Source organism: Macrobrachium rosenbergii, chromosome 50 (genome assembly GCF_040412425.1).
Source record: "Macrobrachium rosenbergii isolate ZJJX-2024 chromosome 50, ASM4041242v1, whole genome shotgun sequence".
Taxonomy (NCBI): Eukaryota; Metazoa; Arthropoda; class Malacostraca; order Decapoda; family Palaemonidae; genus Macrobrachium; species Macrobrachium rosenbergii.
In genome coordinates this window covers 4,305,088-4,319,929 of record NC_089790.1, presented here as the reverse complement: position 1 = coordinate 4,319,929, position 14,842 = coordinate 4,305,088, and the positions used below count along the sequence as shown (strand labels likewise).

General features: G+C 38.9%; 1 long non-coding RNA gene across 1 annotated transcript; it reads left to right on the top strand.

Annotated features, from left to right (window-relative positions):
* Window positions 1–3,750: 3,750 nt before the first annotated feature.
* Window positions 3,751–7,390, top strand: LOC136832516 (uncharacterized). Its single transcript, XR_010851249.1, has 2 exons — window positions 3,751–3,893; window positions 6,000–7,390. It is a non-coding gene; the product is annotated as an uncharacterized lncRNA (long non-coding RNA).
* The last annotated feature ends 7,452 nt before the right edge of the window (window positions 7,391–14,842 follow it).

The window sequence follows — 14,842 nt, the reverse complement described above, 5'->3', positions numbered from 1 at the left end:
CAAAACTCAATGCCGGAAACATGACGAAAGCCATAAACACATGGGCAGTACCAGTAATCTAATCAGATACAGCACAGTAGTGGAGTGGGCAAAGGCTGCACTCCGCAACATAGACCAGAAAACTAGAAAACATATGACAATACACAAAGCACTACACCCAAGAGCAAATACAGACAGACTATACATAACACGAAAGGAAGGGGGAAGAGGGCTACTAAGCATAGAGGACTGCGTCAACATCGAGAGCAGAGCACTGGAGTAATATCTGAAAACCAGTGAAGACGAGTGGCTAAGGAGTGCGTGGGTAGAAGTGGACTGATAAAAGTCGGCGAAGACCCTGAAATATACAGACAGGAGAATGAAAAACAGAGCATAGGAATGGCACAACAAACCAATGCACGGACAGTACATGAGACAGACAAAAGAACTGGCCAGCGATGAAACATGGCAATGGCTACAGAGGGGAGAACTCAAGAAGGAAACAGAAGGGATGCTAACAGCGGCACAAGATCAGGCCCTAAGAACCAGATATGTCCAAAAAACAATAGATGGAAATAACATCTCGCCCATATGCATTAAGTGCAACATGAAAGACGAGACCAGAAACCACATAGCAAGCGAATGTCCGGCGCTTGCTCAGAACCAGTACATACAGAGGCATGATTCAGTAGCAAAAGCCCTCCACTGGAGCCTGTGCAAGAAACACCAGCTAGCTTGCGGTAATAAATAGTACGAACACCAAACTGAGGGAGTGATAGAAAACGATCAGGCAAAGATCCTCTGGGACTATGGTATCACAACAGATAGGGTAATAAATGCTAATAGAACAGACGTGACGTTGATTGACAAAATCAAGAAGAAAGTATCGCTAATTGATGTCGCAATACCATGGGATACCAGAGTAGATGAGAAAGAAGGAGAAAAAATTGATAAGTATCAAGACCTGAAAATCGAAATAAGAAGGATATGGAATATGCCAGTGGAAATTTTGTACTTATAATCATAGGAACACTAGGCACGATCCCAAGATCCCTGAAAAGGAACTTGGAAAAACTAGATGCCGAAGTAGCTCCAGGATTCATGCAGAAAAGTGTGCTACTAGAAACAGCGCACATGGTGAGAAAAGTGATGGACTCCTTAAGAGGCAGGATGCAACCCGGAACCCCACACTATAAAAACCATCCAGTCGAATAGGATGACTGTGACAGAAAATAAAAATAATAATAATAATACTAACAACACATCTTTCAATAAATGGTTTGTAACTGGCTATATGGTCCTTAAGAGAGAGAGAGAGAGAGAGAGAGAGAGAGAGAGAGAGAGAGAGAGAGAGAGAGAGAGAGAGAGAGAGAGTACCTGTGAAATATTGTATTTGGTCCAACTCAGGAAAACAAGTTTCTTGCCATGGCTGTGACAACTTTTTATTATTATTATTCTGGAAAAGATTCACGTATTTAATACACTATGGCACATGTCATTAAACTCCTTTCAACCCTGTTTTGAACTGCATGTAAATGCATACAAGAGAATAATTAATATTACGTATTTCCTATTACGCTCGTGTTAGTCCTATACGACGGAAGTGTTCGCAACCTAAAAATAAAAAAACTATAATTAATTATTTATGAATGACGAATTTTATTTCATCTAAAGTGTTTGGTCTAAGGACATTTATTCTTACATATTTAAAACAACCTGCTTACATATATAGTAAAATAGAGACAGCTCTTTTCATTAGAGCCAAAATATCTAAAACATAGTTGCGGGTAAAAATAGAGATGGAACGTACCATCATTTAAAATGGTTCGTTGTGCTTTTGACATTTCAGTCGCAGAGAGAAAGACGTAAAGATCATCTCTGCAGTCCTAATTCGTAGAATGGACCGAACTTAACTGCATCGTTTGCGTAGATGACGTCAGCCCAGCGACATAAATTAACCAAGCGTTGCTTTGGAAGCCTTTCATGTAGAAATCGGTAATATCGTATATCAGATTCTGTTGGTTCTTTTGCCTGGTGTTACTGCAACCACAGACCGAGCAATAATTACTTGGCATATCTGCATTGCTGAAATAAATCCACTCTATTCGCCATCGTCATAGAAAAGCAACTGGTCGTGGGTCACAGCGGAAGCAAGAGCCTCATAGTATCACAACAGAGTCGACCAGATGGTAAATGCTCGCTCCATCTGATTCTGACCTGTCAACTCTTTGGTGATCTTGGTCAGCTCCAACTTCCTGAAGGCTGATCGACGTGTTCTTCGGCCCTGGGGCAGCCCCTAAGCACGTGATGATCGTTTGAAATACCCAGGACCCACTAACGCCAACACGTCGCCAAGTATAGTTGACAGTACCGAGCATCGAATGACCACGACATCAGAAACAGAAAGCTATTTGTTTGTGTTTGTGTACATAAGAATGCCATTACATTACAGTACACTGTGAGGGTTATGTATCTGTCCTCTCTCTCTCTCTCTCAAATGTTTTTAAAATAAGTTAAAGACACACATTAAATTAGGATACATCAGCGATCCATCCACCAGCAAGTTGTGGATTTGCACTACTACATTTTCTGTACTACAGAAACATTGTTTGTATTACAGCAACAATTTCTGTCTCTTTCTTCAGAGTAAACTTTAACATTTGGGATTTGAGGGCATTCATTAAGTTAATTTTAACATTCGGGATTGGAGGACATTCATTAATTAAAGAGGGGTTGTCTTAGTGGGCACCACACGTGCAACAACATTCGATTAGAATTTTTCATAGGCATGATTATGCCCGCAAAGCAAGTCCCAAGACCTTTCCCATCCTGGCGGTGACCTCCCTCTGCCCCTTCTCAGCTTAAACCGCAGTCGCTGTTTATACGAGCCTTTTTCAGGTGTCTCTAACACTCACTGACAATTTATGGACGGGTGCCTTTCTTGACTCTAACCCCCACCCCCACCCCCGCCATTCATCTGGGCTTTCTTGTGAAGCTTAGCTGTGACCCACCAGTGTTTACTATCCACCGAGTACATAAAAAAAATCACTGATCACGTCAACCGCGGGACAATGGATTCGTTTTTTCAAGAAATAGCCCAAATCTCGACCCCCCCCCAACCCCGCTAGTCTTACTGTTGGCTTCTTGGCCTTTGTAAAAACGCAGTTTCAATGAGAGCTGATAAGAATATGTTAAAAACAACAAAATACGCAATTTAATTTAGGGACCAAATAGTCTAGATTTTTAACCGTGACTGATTCTAAATTATTTCCCTATCCAAGACTGTAGACGTTTTCTAGACTTCTATACAGTAAAAGTCCCTGTATAGAAAACCGGGCCTTTTCTATATCAAGGAATTAAGACCAACACTTTTTTGACCTTTCACAATTTGTCTGTCTTCCTAGCTTTCGTTGGAGAAAATGGTTACAATTGTTTACGACAAACAGGCAGCGAAGGGTGTCGAGATAAAAGCATGACAAACAAAAAGGCAAAAAACGGGAACGTTAACGTCACGTTCGTCACTTCTCATTGGCCAATTGACAACCAACGCATTTCCTCGAATGTCATCCATAGGAAATGCCCACGTATCCTATAAGCGAGAGCAGAGAAGAGCAATTAAGAATTCGCGAAAGCTGGACCAAGAAAAACCCACTGACTTTGATAACATCATCATTCCCCGAATAAGCGCAAGGTTCTTAGGATTCCCGTCACGACCTCTTTATAAACAAATGCTGAGAAAGTATTCGGGCACACAACACGTTGGCCGTCGAAGAAGTCGATCCCCTCGACCCGCTCAGACAGACGTGTCTAGAATCTCTAGATCGTCGTCCTCCACTAGTGTAATTGTTAGACTCAGGGTTGCACTGTGAATCTGTTACAGCGGTTTCTTTCGCTCTCAGTCGTCTTGCACACGTGTGAGTATACTCTTCATCATAACATACACGCGTTTGTTAGCGTGTGTGTGTGTATATATATATATATATATATATATATATATATATATATATATATATATATATATATTACTAAAAGGACCTCATTCAAACTGGATGGTATCTAATGGAATATTTATTCAGAAAAAGTTACAAACTTTCTTGGACAAACGGTGGACTGTTTGTCCACGAAAGCTTGTAACTGGGTCCTTTTAGTAATTCTACTAATGCACAGAATAAACACACACACACACACACACACACACACACACACACACACACACACATATATATATATATATATATATATATATATATATATATATATATATATATATATATATATATATATATATATATATATATATATATATATATATATATATATATATATATTATCAGTTCACACCATGTGAGAGAAAGAGAGACTGAAGTCATCCTCTTTGCTATATTGTCCTTCTTCCTGCTTCCTCATGAGATAACTACAAATACCTACCCCTATGTCAGGCTACAAATCCTGATGTCGAATATCGCATGCAGTTGTGCTTGAAAACTAACGTCCAAATACGTCAGCAACACAGCTATTGTAATCCCCTTATTAAAAAAGATTGCGTAAAATATTTGACGAAATAAATGTGTAATTTCATTTAAGCAATGATTATTTAAAAAAAAAAAAAAAAAAGCCCCAGCTTTGAACTGTGTTAGGAGTATACACCCAGTCTTTCAGTACAAACATCGTCCAGTCTCACGTTATGAATCTGACTGGCCGTATTAAATTCATTTTGGTCACCGACATGAAACAAAACATCAAAGGGATGCAGACGAAACAAAGATATCAAAACTAAATTCGACATTTTTACTTCACGTTTTGCTCTTCACGAAAATATGACTGGTGAGTCTTGCCGAATAATTAGGCCATCTTGCATTGTTTATATTTTTTGTCAGTAAATATTTAAATTTCACTGGCTGTATAAGTACGAAAAATAAGACTGCGCACACGTGGATGTACATTAACTCTCACTCTCTGATTAGTATCAGATTCATATCTACACTCACGCGCACATGAACATACATACTCACACACACTCTCACTATCTTCTGAATGATGCTGAAGTCGATAGGGTATGAGTAATGTTGAGAATACTTGTGAATGTGACTCGTAAGGACTAAGGAGGCGTTTTGAGAAGTCGACGAATAGAAAGACGCAGAATTGAGTTACAAGTGTGTTGCTGTAGTATTGTGGTGAGACTGTGATTAGATACGGGATGTGACCAAGGTCTAGAGACTCTAGACTCAAGAGGAAGAAAAGTTCCTGTTTATCATTAAACTTCATCGTAATATTCACATCCATACAATGTAGCTTTTGTCTTCATCTAAACTTCTTGTTCATATTTACTCATTTTTCGGATATATTTACTCTCCTGTCGTGGAAATGCACCTGAAACCCTCTTCACTTTCCCTTGCAGAACCTCTCAGTTATTCATCCTACCACTTACTACTTTCATTCATTTTTTCTACGCGACTACAGTCACGTCTGCCATCTTCTCAAATGCCATCAATATTTTCTTTTCAAACTCACTTGTCTTAACCACATTTGTAGTAACGTTTTGAATCATTCTTCTACACCTAAAAATGCCTTCAAATTTATCCTCCGTCTATTATATATAATTCAAGTTCGAACCTAATTTCTTCCTTTCCTTTCATCGTGGTCTAGTTTTCTTACGAATATTCTTTTTCTAGAAGCCACGTTTTCATTTTCATCACATCCCCTCAGAACACATTTGCACTAGGCTTTTTCCAGTATCATTACTCCAGGCGCTACATATGTATGTGCCTGTGTAAGTGAATATACGGTACATGTGCATCTTTGGCTGAAATTGTTATGCAGGAGCACACAAGACGTATCGAAATACATCTAACTTACAGTTACAATGTCATGTTAATGTTAGCTTGAATAACCGCGAATTATATTTGTAAAACTTAATTCATTCAATAATACTCAAAACACCCTGCGTGAAAAATTCTGCTAGATTTAAAAAATAATTTCCAAAAGGTAATTACTGATCGTGTTTTTTTTTCTCTCTGCAGATTTGCGACTATATAACTACTACAGACGTTTGCATCATGGTGATTTTCCAATATGGCCCTGAAGAGACGAGAGAGAGTCTCTCCAGGGGGTCCAGGACAGAAATGCCACCAGTGAATATCCTGGAGGAAGCCATTCCAGAGTTTACGACGACTGGCATGGGAATTTCAGACAAAGAGGGGCGTTCAGTAATCCGTCCAGAGCACTTCAAAGCACCAGGAGGACCAACAGTACAGCTAGAGGCTCTGAACTAGTACTAACTGACGAGCACCATTCTGGCTTAGAGGGTTACGGGAGGCTCGTAGGCTCATCTGGAGAACCCAGCAGTCACAGTCATTTCCCAACTGCCATGGGAGTTCACACTTTACAACAGGCTCTAATAACTCGTACAATCAGTTAGATTCCGGGTCTTACTTTAACGTAGACAGTAGTCTCGAGAATTACGGAAAGTATCTGGGGTCGTCTCTAGAACCTGGTTATTCTGGGGATTCTAATCGTGCTGAATCATTAAGGAATCAGCAAGACGCGAGCAGAAGCAGCGGGTATGAACTAAACGGCGGGTCCCTCTCAGATTTCGCGGGTTTGGGAAGCTACAGTCAAACTTCCTTCGAGTCTTGCAATTTTGGCCTCCCAACGAAACAAAACATGGAAGACGTTGAGTTCACAGACTACGGAGGTTATGGTGGGGGGTTGTTTTAGAAAGATTTACTTTTAACAATATGTGAATGCTGTGAACTTTCGTGAAAAGAACGATATTCAATATATTTTTGTACTTTGTAGGAACATGACTACAGACGTTACTGTTGCGATGGGTGATGTGAAATGCTGATTGATAGATAATTCTTCCGTCCTCTTGTTATCAAGTTTGAGTTTATACCTTATCTATCAAATCAGCGATATAGCTTAAATATAAGTAACGTGACATTTTTGTAAAATAATAATAATAATATAATAATAATAATAATGTAAGCATAAAAATCTATCGATCAAACTCATTACTGCCAATACCAGGATCCAGAGGAGAATGGATCCTGGTCAATACTTCGTACGGTTAAGGTGGATTACGGTTAAGGTGGATTATTATTATTATTATTATTATTATTATTATTATAATGTGAATAAGACTTGAGTAATGAACTGTAGCACTGTACTCAGGCTTTTGTTATATAGTCTACATAATCTGTAAGCTCTTGTATAATGACCCAGTATTATATATACACGTGAATTTTATTTGTAGATTCCAGTGTAATACTGGAAAAGTGTGAAGATATATGATCACAGTTTTCTGAGCGTCTGTGCCCCCGAAGAGATTTGCCTCTTTGTACTGTTCTGTGTGATAATCTTTATTGTAAGGAATATATTTCACATTATCAATAAAGAGCTATTTTCAAAAGCAGATGCCTTTGTAACCTCAGACTGAGATTCACTTACGGGCTGATTTCGTAGAAAGAGCTCGAGCTATCATAAGTCCAGCTTAATATTAAACAAAAACAAAAACTACCAGGTTTTACTCGGCTGGATGGAAGAATATATTCTGAAGAACCTATAAATTCAATTTAGGTGCAGAAGTATGATGCTCATCGCTTCAGCGACCATAATCTGACAGTAGACATCATATACCTAATATGATTACTTAGAAGTGGTTTCATGTCATGCAAATCCACATAACGCTGGTGAATGATCACATTGTTACGATGGGTTTAAAGTCGTGCCCTTAGGGCTGGCGTCGTGAGAGCAACGTGGCTTATTTATATTACTGAGAAGCTTTCTCTCCGTAACTTAAATTTTTATGCTACAGCGGTTCTCAATTCACTAGGTCCCCTCAGAGCTGCTCTGTTTCTCAGTACAAGGCTGGTTATCACGCTGGGTAGGAGGGATGACTAGATTTTCAACGGACTCTTTAGTGGATGGCGTGGTAATGCACTTCATTTTGCTAACATGTATACGGCTGCCAAAGATGACAGGAATTTCAGCATTCATCAAAGACCAGGGCTCTATTCTACTTTAAGTATGGGACTGACATCTTCACCAAAACCAAAGGAACAGATGAAGCGAGGAGAGAGTGGGAAAACTCTAGCAGTTTACCGCAAAACTGACTACGTGACAGCTTACATGCGGAAGCAGATGCCCTTCACGGGATCATCACCAACAGAGTGACACCAGAGGTGCCCTGTGCGAGTGTAGCCCTGATGACAGTCATAATTTAATTTCTGTAACTGATGTATGTCAGAAGAAGGGAATAAATAGAACTATGTAGCATCTTCCTTTTCCTTTGGAGTTTTAACTTTGAGGATAAGATGAAAATCAGAAAATTCAGAGAAGCTTTGTGTTAACATACTATAGTACTGTAGATGTCGCAAGGGCACTGACATTCTGTAGGATTGGTTATACGAAAGATTTTGCCCCAAAACTATTGTGTGTGTGTGTGTGTGTGTGTGTGTGTGTGTGTGTGTATAATCAGAATTCTAAGTCGCTGGTCTGTTTTCGTCGAGGTAAATATTCCCTGGTGACAGCGTTAAGCCACTATTTTTTTTTTTTTTTTTTTTTTTTTTGCTTGCTGGGAAACTCAGAAAATGTTAACTCTTTGGGAGCTGGCTTTGGACGGCGTACCACTGAAATTGAATTTTCTCATTGAAATTTTTAGTTGCTTTTGGTTTCTAACCACGAAGTTTCAAGTTTATCACTCGTACCATTCATCAATACCTTAAGGAAGACTGAAACGACTCTGACCTATATACTGAGCGGCCCACTTTTCTAACATCGCATTCGATTAAAGGGGTGTAAGCAACTTAATCTCTGTTGCATAATTCACTGTTTACAATACCAGTGCACTGACCTAGTCTACAATGGCCTTGGACAAACCATTTTCTAAGCCATCGTTTATTAAAATATGAGTTTGGATTTTAGAATGCGTTTGATGGACAGGAACAAATAAAAAAATAAAATCAGAGCTCCTACTCTAGCAAGATGCTACACGTTAGATACAAATGCGACTCAACGAACCTGGAGAACGTCGAAGGTACGCGTTTCGTAACGTTAACGTACTAATTCTTATATACGTATCGACAATACAACAAATCACCAAGTTCAGGAGGTACATCGACAGCGAAGGCAAGGGGAAAGATCAAGTTCACAACGGAAAGGTTACAATCCTACTCCACGGTGTGAAAGAAGAAGAACAACCAGTAAAAGTAAACAACTGAAGTTGAGTCAAGGTTCAAGGTTAAAGGTTCAAGCTCCGCATAATACACAGATAGTGGTAGTAATTTAAAAGAGGGTATCAGTTTGGGGTGGAAAGCAGCTAGTGTGAGGTGAAAAGTAAAGGAACTAAGAAGTAAAGGGTGGAATCAGATCTGGATTAAAAAGGTAAGGTACCGTTGTTTTGTTGGTTGAGACATCCAGCGTGGTCAGGGTAACAAACATGGCGGAAGGCGGCAAGCAAGTCATGAAAATCGAAATCAGAACGAAGACCAAGGGTAAGCAGGAAAAACTATCAGATAAGTCCAGAGATAAAGAAGCAATCGAAAAAACTCTAGAGAGAAGCGACGTGTCATTGCTAGACATTAAAGAAATCTCAAAAGCTGGGTACACGGACGACAACAGCAGGTTACTAGACCTGGACCACGAGGAAGATTGCTTGGCCACGTCCACCCAAAAGGACACAACGGAGGAGAAGGAAGAGGAGTCATCGTGCCCATGTGGGTTATGCAATGTCCAGCTTGGCCCAGAGGACGAAAGTGCAGAATGTGATAAATGCAAAAGTGGTTCTGTATTCAGTGCCTAAATGCAAACACAGCCCTAACCAAGTCTCAAATGAAGAACTTCCTGAGATCAATAAAAATGACAGAAAAAGTCAAGGGCCTATATTGGTATTGCATAAGATGTTGTGAGGAAGAAAACACTAGTAAGTGTGTAGACTGTAAGAGAGGATATAGGATAAAAGGTGAAACAAGTCCAGATGAGGAAAGGGCAATGAAAAAGGCATTAGGGGAAAAACCCAGATCATAAAGAACCTGGAAAGTATGGTGCACGAATGGATAAAAACCACAGAGAAAGTAAAAAGGAGAAGAAATTAGTAGAAGAAGAGCTACTGTTAATGAAAGAAGAATGCAGAGCATACAAAGAAAAACTAGAAAAGCAATTGGAGAAATTGCTGAAAACAGGAGGACAGTCAGTAATCAATGGACGTTCATAGAAGACCTGAAAACCCTAAACGAAAACTTAGTAAAGGACATGGAAAACGAAGAAGAAACAACCATAGAAAATCCCACAAAAACAATGCCCGAATCAGACAGAAACTCTCCTAACCCTGAAGAGGAGCAAAATTTAAACAGTGAAGACCCTAACAGGAGACAAGTACAACGAGAGGAAGTGAAGGAATCCAAGGGAACCCAAAATGAGCCTACTGACAAGGATAGGCCAACAAGAGCAATGTGCAGGTTCTTCAGAGCTGGTAAATGCATGAAAGGAGATTCCTGTGAGTACCTGCATAATTGGAAGAGCAAAACCTATAAAAGAACCCAGTACAGTCAGGACAGAAAAGAATTGGGCCAAAGGATAGCATGTAGGCTCTTCAAAAGGGGGCACTGCAAATATGGCACGAATTGCAAATATAGGCACAGCAGGATCAGTAGCCAAAATAGGGATATGGGAAGAATAAATGAAGCTGGCCTAAGGGTAGGAAATGTAAGTATTTTAAAGAGGGGTATTGCAAATATGGCAGAAACTGTAGGTACAATCACAGAATAAGAAGTCAAAATAAGGAGATAATAAATGAAAGGGGAAATTACTCAGAAAGAACCAAGAGCCAAAACAAAAGAATGAGATGGGATGAGGATGAGGACATGTGCCAGTACTACATAAATAGGGAACCATGCCCATGGGACGAGAGAGGGTGCCGTTTCAGGTGTTACAACACACAAAACCCTGAAAGGAGTAGCCAGATAAGGAAAACAACTCAAGAAGACACTACAAAACAAGAAATGGAAAGGCTAAGAGAGAGAATGGAGGAAGTGGCGCACAAGATCCATTTTTTAGAAATGAGGAATATGCAAGTAGAGAAGCCAAACCCAGCTTCATGGGCAGAAGTACTAAGAAACCCCATAATAGACAACACGAGAGGGCAATACCTAGAGAGAAGACAGTAGAGAGAAAAGAGGACAAGACAAAAAACAAATGTAAGAAGACAAGAAGAAGTATAAAAAAAAAAAGACTATATACGAACTGTAGAATATACTATGTAAATATTAGGGGCATAAAGTCAAAATTAGAATCCCTAAAAGAAATAATCGAAAAGGTGGACCCAGTAATTGTGTGCTTAACAGAAACTCACTTACATGAAAATGAGTATGTGGAAATAACTGGCTACAAAGTATTTCATAACAATAGAAAGAAAGATGGAGGAGGAGTCATAATAGGCATTAAAAATGAGCTGGCAAGTGTCACAGTCCAAACCAAAGGAGAAAACATATCTCACGAATCCATCTGGGTCAGCATTAACAATGGCACAAACAAGATAAGACTAGGTGTCATATATGCCCTCAGGAAGGGAAGTGCAAAAATGACCAGCTGAAAAGTATGTACTCCTCAATAGAAGAAGAAATAAATAAAGCAGAAGAAAACAGTGAAAAGTCATGATCCTTGGGGACTTTAACTGCAAAATAGGAAAAATCATCTCTAACAATAAGGAAGAAGTAACAAAAAGGAGGAAAAGAATTGCTGAAACTTATTAGACAAAATAAACTTATGGTGATAAATAATCACAGAAAGTGCAAAGGGACATGGACAAGAATACAAAACACACAGAAGTCTATTATAGATTATGTAATGATAAAAGAAGACGATGAAGAAGGAATACAGATAATGGAAATAGACGAAACAAAAGAAATAACTCCCTACAGAATAACATCTGAACTGGTACACTCTGACCACTGTGCTGTGAGTGGTCATGAACTGGAGATTAGTGTGGGGAGAGAAGCAGGAAGAAAAAAATACAGAGTAGACATAAAAAAGCTAAAAGAGTGCAGAGACAGACAAGCCTTGGTAGACATAGCAAGAGAAAAAGGTGACATAAAAAAGAAGTACACCAAATGGCAAACAGAACTAGACAAAATATCAAGCAAGTGCATGAAAAGATGCAAAGAGAAAAAGGAAAGAAAAACAAAAGTATTAAGAGACCTAATGAGGGCCAGAAGGAGGATCAAAAGAGAGAACAAAAAGTCTAGAAGTACAGAAGAGAAGAGGCTAAGGCAAGTACAGGAGAGATTAATAAGTGAATATATTATTAGAGAAAAAAGGAAGGAAGGAAGATGGAATCAGGATTAAGGAAACAGCAGCCGAAATAAAATCGAAAGGGGGAGTAAATGGAGCAGCCTTCTGGGACTTCTTCAAGAAAAAACTTGACGGCACAAAGTCAAACAACATGGTGGCAATAAAAAATAAGGAAGGGAAAATAATAGAAAACGTGAAAGAAATTAGAAGAGAATACGAGCAATATTACAAAGATTTGTTCATATTAGACAAACCTGAAGATAAAGTAGGGAAACTGGCAGAAGAAATTAATATACAATACCAGAAATGGATGTCCCTATGCGGGACGAGAAAAACGGAAAAAATCCAGAGGTCAAGCATTCAAGAAGTAGAAAGAGCAGTAAGCAAGCTGAAGAATAAATATACCCCGGACAGCCAAGGAATAAATAACATAATGATAAAAAGTATGGGGACAGAAATGACCGAAAGCCTGGCACTCTTAATTGGGCAAATAGAAGAGGAGTTAAACACTCCTGACGAATGGGAGAAAATGAAAATACTATCACTTCACAAAAAAGGAAGCAAATTAGAATTAGAAAACAAGAGAGGAATATTTATCACGAGTAACATAAGCAAGGTATTTGAAAAAGTGAGGTTGGAATTAACAAACGAAAAAATAAACCAAAAGATAAGCCGATTCCAATGTGGTGGCATAGAAGGAAGATCCACAGTTGATCACCTGCTAACCCTGAACGCAGTGATTGACTACAACACAGTGCTTGGAGCCCCGACGTACATATGGTTTGGAGATGCGTATAAATGTTTTGACAAACTAGACCTGAAGGACTGCATTAAAGAGATTGGGAAAATGATAGGATGGAAAGATGCACTGTTGATAAGAAAGATGAATGAGAACGGCAAAGCAGTCATAAGATGCCCTGCGGAGAAACAGGCGCTATCGAAATTACAGAAAATGTAAGGCAGGGTACAATTTACGGCCCAAAACTATGCAGCATAGCAACAGACAAAGTGAATGAAATAAGCAGGAAGAACATAACAATCATAAGGAATATAGAAATAGAGTCCTAATATTTGTTGATGATATAATGTTCCCCTACCAGCAGGAAAGAAGGTATAGAAATGGCAATTGGCAACTGCTGCAGCCTGGAGCAACTGAAAAGTTCAAATTTAACACTAAGCCAAGCAAGTCAGCAGTGCTGATAATAGATAAAAGAACAAAGGGCCAGACAGTCCACATAAGAACAGAATTAAAAAACGGCCCAATTAGTAGTGTAAGCGAATATAAATACCTAGGAGAGTGGTACACCCAAAATGGTTCACAAGAAACAAGTATTAAATCGAGAAAACAAAAAGTAGAGTACCTACTAAGAGAAATAAGAAAATATGGAGACGTAAAGAAAGTTGGAAATATGGCATTAGAAGTGAGGAAAAAGATCTATGAAACAGTGGTGGTCCCAACATTATTTGCCAACATAGAGACCTGGAGCAACTTAACAGAAAACGAGTCAAACGCTCTAGAGCAAATGCAATACAGGATCCTCCGAGGAATGTATGAACAGCCAAAGGGCACGCCTTACTGGGGAATTTTAGCGGAGTCCGGCATATGGCCAGTTGCCTATAGAATTGAATACAAGAAAATAATGCTATTCCACAATATTATAAATTCAGACAAGAAAAGGCTAATCAAAGAAATAGTAGAAGACCAGTTAAGAGCCCCTGTACGGGCTGTGCTGGACAAAAGGCATAGAAAAGATAGGTAAAAAGTACAATATAGATATAAATGGAATGGGAAAATATGCAAAAAAAGAACTGAAACAGGAAATTAAGAGAAGAATAACAAAGATATCGAAAAGACATTGGAAAAAAAGAAGAAAGAAATGAAGAAGCTGAGATTCATAGATAACTTTGAAGAAAATAAGTATCTAAGGGAACTAGAGACAAAGGATGCATGCTTAATAATGAAAACCAGGCTGAATATGTTGGACCTGAAAGCTAACTACCGGGGAAGATATAAGGATGAGGTCTGTGATAACTGCAGAATAGAGGAGGACAGCACAGAACATTTGTTCAGGTGTAAAACCGTACAAAAAATAGAAAACTTAACATTAGAGACTCTGAAAGCCCCGAACAGAAAACTAGTGGAATACATAAGAATAGCCATGAAAATAAAGGACGTCACCAACCCAGAAAACAACGGCACCAGTTAAAAAGTAACAGTAACGTAAAAAGGAGGAGTCATAAAAGTAAATAAATTCGAAATATTAAGGATCATTTGGGAGGTTAAAGGTAGGGTGCTAAATTAAATGAAAAACTGTTAAATAATATATATAATGTAAAGAAAAAATAAAACTGAGAAAAATTGTATTGATATAATGTAAAGTAAAAATAAAAGTGTAAAAATGTATTCAAGGGAATAAAGCTTCGCACCTCATGAGAATCGTGTAGTGTGCCCGCAACTGTGTTTGCGGAGTGAGCGCTTAGGAACCAGGAACCAGGAACCAAGAAAACCCACTGACTTTGATAACATCATCATTCCCGAATAAGCGCAAGGTTCTTAGGATTCCCGGCACGACCT